Here is a 9306-nt window from a genome sequence, read left to right as displayed (position 1 = left end):
ATGTTAGCTCTCTTTAGCAGTTTTACATAGATAATCATGCCTTCTAAGGCCTTAAGTTATAGGTAAAAATGTTAAGCAGTACAGGCCAAATATATAGACCACTAGGGCATTGTATTAGAGACCTTCTTCCAAGATAATATTGAATCATTGATGAAAACTCTTTGAATTTGGCCTTTTAATTAGTTTTTAGTCCACCAATTGTATCACATTGGATGGGACAATGGATAGAATGATGAATCTGAAGTCAGGAAGACTCATCTTCCTGAGTTCAAATCTGCCCTCACTTTATTTATAAAAGGATCACAAAAGTCTTTGTGAAGTGTGTGACCGAGATACAGTCACGCCGTGTCTATTGCATTCCTCTGATTTACCAGTCTGGTAACACATTAAAAAAAATGAGATGAGTCTGACATGATCTCTTCTTGTTGAACCCCTGCTTATTCTTAGGAGTTACCATTTCCTTTTCTGTGTGTTCGTGGGCTGTCTCTTTAAAAATGTTTTTTGTTTTTAAAATTTGATAGGAAGTAAAATTAGATTCCCATCCTGTGGTTTGGAGAATCCATTTTCTTCTCTTTTTTGGACAAGATTTCTGATGTTAAGGAACTGATACTCTAAAAAGACACATGCTCAGACCTGTACTGAGTGGTTGGATTAGTCTGGTGTTTTGAGTCACTTCCCCTGTGACTTACTGGACAGTCTGCTTATTATAGGTTGGGAGAAACACATGGTGACTAATTTTGGATAAACTTCCATTCCATCTAGTACTACTGAGGTCATAAATGCTTCTTTGTTAATCTACCTTCTTCTTCTGCCATTAGAAAAAAAATACCTTCAAACAAACAATAAATAGTTGAAAATGTAAATATTTAAATATCAATTTTTCTCTCATAGTAGACTATTGGTGACAAACTCCTTCTGGATTTTTGTCCTCATCACTGGATAAGTTCTGAATCTCTTTTTATTATTGTTGTTCAGTCATGTCTGACTCTTTGTGACATGGCACTTCAGGCCCTTCTATTCTCCACAATCTCTTGAAGTTTGTCCAAGTTCATGTTCATTGATCTCATGACGCTATCCACTTCAACCTCTGCTCCCCCCTTTTTTCTTTTTATTTGAATCTTTCCCAGTACCAAGGTCTTTTCCAATAGTCCTGTCTTCTTATTATATGACCAAAGGATTTTAGCTTCAATTTCAGTATTTGACTTTCCAGTGAATAGCCTGAATCAATTTCTTTAAGTATTGACTGATTTGATCTCCTTGCTGTCCAAGGGACTCTTAAAAGGCTTCTGCAGCACCACAATTCGGAAGTGTCAATTTTTCAGGGCTTAGCTTTCCTTATAGTCCAGCCATACATCACTAATGGGAAAGCCATAGCTTTGCCCATACAGACTTTTGTCAGGAAGGTGACATCTCTGTTTTTTAGTATGCTGCCCAGATTTGCCATAGCTTTCCTTCTAAGGAGCAAGTGTCTTTTAATTTCATGGCTACAGTTGCTAAATACAATGATCTTTGAGTTAAAAAAAAATAAAATCTAGCATTGTTTTCCTTTCTTCTCCTCTGCTTGCAAGGAAATGATGAGGCCAATTGCTAAGATCTCAGTTTTTTTGATGTTAAATTTCAAGACAGTTTTTACACTCTCCTCTTTCACTCTCATCAAGGGGCTTCTTAATTCTTTTTCTCTTTCTGCCATCAGAGTGGTATCATCTTTGAATCTGAGATTGTTATTGCTTCTCTCATCAACCTTAGCTTTTGGTTCATCTAGCCTGGCATTTCACATGATGTACTCTCCATGTAAGTTAAGTCAGTAAGGTGACAATATGCTGTCTTGTAATACTCTTTTTACAACCTTAAACTAATCAGTGGTTCCATGTTTGTTTCTACCTATTATTTCTTGACTAGCAAACAAGTTCCTCAGGAACAAACCCAACTTGTAAAATGAGTAAGTTGTATCAGATGGTTTCTAGTATCTCTTTTACTTCTAGATCCTAAGATCATCATAAAATTTGACAAAATTCAGGACCTCATCAATCCCTGGAAGAATCTGTTGGAATTTAGTGGTTTAATTGGTACCACAGGGTAGAGCAGAGGTATCAAACTCATAGTTGAGCACAAGAGAAACAGATTACAAATATAATTGGCAAATATTTAGCAAAATGTACCAGCCTCAGTGTGAGGAAGATCTGGATTCAAAACACGAAATGTTTTCTGGTGCAAACCACTTAATGAGTGTTCATGTAACTCTTTTAAGACTCTCTGCTGGGGAGGGGCCAGAGTCAATATGGCAGAGTCAAAACAGGACTTCTGCAGGGCTCTGGCTTCTACCTCCCCCAATTCATGTAAAAAGGGACTCTGAACAAACTTTGGAGCTACAGAAACCACAAAATGACAGAGAAGCTAACCTCCTGCTGGGGACAGCCTGGCAGGCCGGCAGGAATCGGCCAGTGCAGCATTTTGGGAACTGAGCCCAGGACCATGGGAGCCAGAGGTTTTAGCCCTAGGGTGGGCCTGACCAACCACTGGCTGGAGGGATTTCAGATCACCAGCAGCTGTGGCAGTTTCCAGAATTATCAACACATAGATGCTAAGGACAAAGTAAGAGGTTAGTGCAGTGTGGACTTTGGGATCCAGTAGTTGGGAGTGCAGTAGGCCTATGCCCCTGGGGCAAGAAGCTGCTGAGGAGCCGGGGTGCAGCCGCTGCCATGTGGCAGCTTCAGCTAGTGGCCTGTAGAGTGTAGGGGACCTAGCGACCAGTCTGAGGGGTAATTGCTCTTGCTTTAACCTGCTTGGATCTGGATTGATGTCTAGGGTGGAGGGTAGAGATCCTGGGGTGTGTGATCAGCTTGGCAGAGCATGTGGAGGCTTCAGGGAAGGCACCCAACTAATACTTCTGGCAGGTGAGAAAACCCCAGCATATTGTACTAAGCTCCTCTGTCTGGTGGCAGAATCCTACTGTGGCAAAAAGCCCAGGGGTCAAGTGACTGAGTGGCAACATGAGTAGGCAAAGAAAGCAAAATAAACAGGGCACCCCAACTTTACACTCCTATTTTGGTGACAAAAATGATCAAAGCATGGAACAGGAGGAAAACAGTGAAGTCAGAACTCCTGCACCAAAAATTTCAAAGAAAAATACGAGCTGCTTACAGGCCACAGAGGACCTTAAGAAGCAAATAAGAGAAGTGGAGGAAAAATTGGGAAGAGAAATGAGAGCAATGCAAGAAAATTATGAAATGAGAGTCAACAGCCTGACTGAGGAAAATAACACCTTAAAAATAGACTAACTCAAATGGCAAAAGAGGTTCAGAAAGGCAATGAGGAGAAGAATGCCTTAAAAAGCTGAATTTGCCAGATGGAAAAAGAATCTCAAAAACTCACTGAACAGAATCATTCCTTCAGAATTAGATTGGAGCAAATGGAATCTAGTGACTTTATGAGAAATCAAGATGCTGTTAAACAGATCCAAACAAATGAAAGAATAGAAGGCAATGTGAAATATCTCAATGGAAAAACCACTGACCTGAAAAATAGATCCAGGAGAGAGAATTTAAAAATTATTGGACTACCTGAAAGCCATGATCAAAGAAAGAACCTAGAAAGCATCCTGCAGGAAGTTCTAAAAGAAAACTGCCCTGATGTTTTAGAACCAGAGGACAAAATAGAGGTTGAAAGAATCCACCGATCACCTCCAGAAAAAGATCCCCAAAAGAAAACTCCTAGGAATATTATAGCCAGGTTCCTGACATTCCCAGATCAAGGAGAGAATATTACAAGCAGCCAGGAAGAAACAATTTGAATATTGTGGAAACACAATCAGGATAACACAGGATCAGCTTCTACACTGAGGGATTGAAGGGCTTAGAATATGATATTCCAGAGGGCAAAGGAACTGGGATTAAAACCAAGAATCACCTACCCAGCAAAACTGAGTATCATGTTTCAGGGGAAAATATGGTCATTCAGTGGAATAGAGGACTTTCAAGTATGCTTGATGAAAAAACCAGAGTTGAATAGAAAATTTGACATTCAGATACAAGAAGTAAGAGAAGCATGAGAAGGTAAACAGGGAAAAGAAATTATAAGGAACTTATCAAAGTTGAACTATTAACATTCCTACATGGAAAAATGATAATTGTAACTGTTAAAACTTTTCTCAGTATGAAAATCATTGAAGGGAATATATATATATATATGTCTATACAGGAGAGTATATGAGCATATGAATACATATGTGAATGTGTGTATATATATTTACAGGTATACATAGATAGAGGGCACAGGACCAATTTAATATGAAGGGATGATACTTAAAAGGTGAAATTAAGAGGTGAGAGAGGAATATAACGAGAGGAGATAGGGAGAGACAGAATGGGGTAAACTATCTCATATAGAAGAGGCAAGGGAAAATAGTTACAGTGGAGGGGAAGAACAGGAAGGCAGAAAGGCAAAACCTTATTCTCATTTAATTTGGCTCAGGGAGGAATGACATACACATGAAATAGGGTATCTCACCCTACAGGAGAGTAGGGGGGAAGGGGATGAGAGGGGGGATGATGGAAGGGAGGGCAGGCTGGGGAGGAGGGAAGTTGGAAACACCCACTTTTGAAAAGGGACAGGATCAAAGTAGAGAATAGAACAAGTGGTAGGGATAGGAGGGAGGGAAATATAGTCAGTCTTTTACAGTATATCTACTATGGTAATGTTTTGCATAGCTACATGTGTACAACCTATACTGAATTGCTTATCTTCCCAGTAGGGGTGGGCGACAAGGGAGGAAAGGGAATGAATCTGGAATTCGAAGTTTTAAAATAAAATGTTTAATATATATATATATATACATATATATATACACACACAGTATTATTAATACTATTTTACATGTAATGGGGAAATAATATTCACAGGCACTGGGGCATAGAGATCCACCATGCCTTACTGGAAAAGTCAAAGGGGGTATGGGAGAAGATATGGGAGAGAGCATATTGGAGGAGGGGATATCCTGTGGAACCACTATTTTGGGGCAGTGGGTAGGGGAAAAATGGGGAAAGAAATTGTAACTCAAAATCTGGTGGAAATGAATGATGTAAACCAGAAGTTAATAAAGCATTTGAAAAAAAAAAAGACTGTTGGGGTGGCTAGGTGGCGCAGTGAATAGACCACAGGCCCTGGAGTCAGGAGGACCTGAGTTCAAATTTAACCTCAGACACTTAACACAAAGCTAGCCATGTGACCTCGGGCAAGTCACTTAACCCCACTTTCCCTCCAAAAAAAAGACTCTTGCAGAGAAGATTGATAGAATTGAACACACAAAGAAATTATGTCAGTATTACACCCAAGCAAACAAAGAAAACATCTGGTGAAAATATCGCAACTCTGATATATGCAAGAGAAAATAAGTTTTAAATTCCACTGAAGTCAAGGGTGTAACTACTACACTCGCAAAAGTTGAACTGCCTAGTTTAGAGGGACATGAGTATTCCTTCCAAATATCTTATCCGTGTGGCATGTAATAAACGCTATGAGAATTTCATTCTGGTCCACAAGTATCATGCCGATATTGGGATTGGTGAGTCACCATGACTCCAGATCCCCAGATAATAGATTGCTTGTAGAGGAACCTTATATATTTGCAGCATCATAAATGCTTAATAAATGTCTGAGTTGAATTATGTTTCATGAGAAGAAGATTGTGATGAATGTGAAGAAAAACTAAAGAAGTTTTAAAACGTAATTGGTTAAGGCAAGAGAAGGTGAAAGGAAGGATAGGGTGGCTACTTGGGATATGTGTCAGATATGTCATCTGATGATGATGCAGAGAGGACTGAACTTTTCAACTCATATTTCTTCTGTTTTCAATACTCTAAGAGGAATCATCTTCAGATTGGGAAAAATATAGAACAGAAATGATTGAGGGAAATGAAACCCAAGATAAATATAGAGATAATGAGAAAGTACCTAAATTCAAGTTACCAGTTCTAGACAAACCACATACCAAGGTAGTGAAAATACTTTTGGAATGTTATTACTGAGTCACCATGGGTTATCTTTGAAAAGTAGTGCAGAATTAAAGGTGACATAGAACTGGGGACAGGCAAATATGATACTGATTTTCTAGTTGGGGAAGAAAATTGATTTTTTTAAAATTATAGTTGTTCAGTTTTAAATTAAGGCGGAGAAAACTTGAGAATACAGAAATAAAGGATTGACTTTTTAGCAATTAATATAGAAACCAATGACCACTAAAAGTCTTTATGAATTAATCAGGTACACTGTCATACCAGACTAATCTCACTTCCTTTCCACCCCACTCCACCCCCCACACACAGAGTTAGTACTCTGGTAAATCAGAGGAATTACCTAAACACAATATTCTTATATTTTAATTTGTAATTTGACAAAGTTCCCTGTGATATCCTTATGGACAAGCTGGAGAAAATAGGGTTGAATGACAAAATTTAGCCATGCTTACATTACATATAATGCATATATTTCTAGGATGAAGTTTTTTTTTTTCCTGAATGTGTTGTCATGCACCACCAAGGTTATTTCTGAGCGGCCCTCATGGTAATCCAAAGGGTGGTGATTAATAGATCAATTTCACCCTCCCTTCCCTCTCCCCCCAACTTCCCCCCAGGGAGATTTCTAGTGGAATGTCATAGGACTCTGCTCTTGACCTTGTTCTATTTAATGTTTTTATCAGTGATTTAGATGAAGGTATAGATACCATGCTCCAAAAATTCATGAAGGACTTGAAGCCTGGGAGTGTTAACAAGTAAGTTGGATGAGGAAATTAAGATCCCCAAAAAGGCATTGACAGCCTTGGATTTCAATCTTGGCTTTGTTCCTTACTCCCTGTGTGTGACCTAAGGCAAATTTCTCTCTCTCTCTCCCCTTCTTTTTCCTTCCTTTCCTTCCTCCCTTTTTCCTTCTTTCCTTCCTTCCTTCCTTCCTTCCTTCCTTCCTTCCTTCCTTCCTTCCTTCCTTCCTTCCTTCCTTCCTTCCTTCCTTCCAACTCCCTCCCTCCCTTCCTTCCTTTGAATCCCCCATGTTTAGTATAGTGCCTGGCATATAGCATGTGCTTATTATATGCTTGCTAACTTGCTATCAGCTTCTCAGTTTCATCAACTATGAATTGCAGTATATGATCTCTGAGGTCTTTTTTGGCTCTAAATCTGGTGATTTTATGACCCTCAAGAGGGACAGTTAGATGGTACAGAAGATAGAATGTTGGACTTGGAATCACAGGCACTTACTGACTTGATGACACTGGATAAGTCACTTTAACCTTTCTCAGGTGAGGCTGTTTCTTTTGCTTGCATGTATATACCTGGCACTGTGCTAAGTGTCCTGTCATGTAATAAGTACTTATTTACTTGGACAGGATCACCAAACAAGGTTGTAGGCAGGGAATGCAAGAGTGCTGGTGCAGAACTTCTGGAAAATGCATTGGAAATATATTAGGAGCTATTTCATTAGAAATAAGGAAGAGAATCTTGTGCCACACACTAGAATGGGCTACTTAGGCAGGCATTAGGATCTTGGGTTTAGGTGTATTGCTATCTGTAGGGAAATAAATTAGATGACTCATAATGGTCCTTTCCAGATTCAATGACTCAGTGTCAGTCTGAAGTCTAGCTTCACCTTCTCTTTGATATCATTGGGAAACAAACCATAAATTGTCTCTCACCTATTTAAACAAAATTAATTAAGAAAAATCCGTACTTTCTAGATCTATTGTTTCTCCTGTACTATTACCCTTAAACCTAGTCTCTTCTTCCAAATCTGCTTTGTATTTAGTCCTCCTTTGTCTTAACATCTTTTTGTTTGTTTGTTTGTTTTTTGCTTTTTGAGGGGGCAGGGCAGGGCAATTGGGGATAAGTGACTTGCCCAAAGTCACACAACTAGTTTTTATGTTAAATGTCTGAGATAGGATTTGAACTCAGGTCCTTCTGACTCCAGGGCCAGTGCTCTATTCACTGTGCCACCTAGCCACCCCATTAATATCTTTTACAAGGCTCTAGTTAGCTATAAGACAACATCTGAATGGTATAATACAAAAGTTAATGGATATATATATATATATATTTTTTTTTTTCCAATGTGGTGGTGCTACTTATATATGAGCTGTACCCTGTTATTTTCCAGAATTGGTTTTGTAATTTATGATCCACAGGTTAAGGCAAGTGTGCCCAGTGTAACTGAGCACCTGTATGCCTTAAGCAAAATGGGTGGGTATTCTGATCAAGAAAAAAAAAAAAAGGTTCTTAATCAGATTTTATTTTGTTTTGTATTGATGCATGTTTTTTTTCTTTTGGTACAGTTTTAGGATTTCCGTGAAATTTGCTGTGGTTTTTTTTTTTGGGGGGGGAGGGAGGGAGGATGGATTGGGGTGGTGTGGTGAGGGGGAAAGAAGGAAACAATTGTCTTATTTCCCACAACCATGGCACCACCTGCTGGTAAATGTCAAATACACACCGTTCTTTTAAGAAAACCATTTGAATAATGCAGAATTATAACTGATGCCATTTGCAAAATTAAATAAAAATGATGACCTATGATTGATATTTCTAATACCCCTACTTAAAAAAGTTACAATTATTTCATAGGTAAATACCTATCAGATTTCTAGGCAAAATGATTCCAAGTTCCACTCTCCATCTTCACATGTAACTTTTGAGTCATTGCTCCAGTTCTGGAAGATACCTTAGAGGTAATCTAGTCCAAACTATTCTTTTACAGATGAGGAGACTTGGGTCTGAAAAGTTCATGTGACTAGAACAGAGTTGGGATTCAAACCCAGGTCCTCTCTCCTCAACTCTGGCTCTTTTCCCACTATACCACATGGCTCTGTGCAGCAGTCACCTGTCTGTATAGAAGCATAAGATTCCCCAAAACATGTAAATAGCATTTTTTCATCTAAAATCTTTTATTTCATGATTATATCCTTGTTTTGATGTTCAGTTTTGGGAAATCAAATTTTTCTATGAGATCAGTTATGTCTTCTAGAACAGTGCTTAATAATACCAGTTACAGTGTTGATTCTTGTAACAATGCAAACACTTTCAATTTGCCAATTAAATATATGAGTATGTTTGAAGAACATAAATTTCTATTAGTAAAAGGATTCATTAATCCCCCAAATCTTTCCACCTTCCTTTAACTAAAAAATGATACTCTTCTTTTATAATCTCTCTTATATCTCTTCTTCCTTTCCATTTATATTGCCAACCTAGCTCTAGTTCCTGTCAATTCATGATTGAGCTATTGCCAGAGTCCCCTAACTTCTCTACCTGCCTCTAGTCTCTTCCTAAT

The sequence above is a fragment of the Petaurus breviceps genome, unplaced genomic scaffold (genome assembly GCF_028583685.1).
Source record: "Petaurus breviceps papuanus isolate PSGF00001 unplaced genomic scaffold, PetGlider_PUasm1.0 126, whole genome shotgun sequence".
Lineage (NCBI taxonomy): Eukaryota > Metazoa > Chordata > Mammalia > Diprotodontia > Petauridae > Petaurus > Petaurus breviceps.
The sequence above is the reverse complement of the archived record's forward strand: the minus strand, read 5'-3'. Positions refer to the sequence as shown.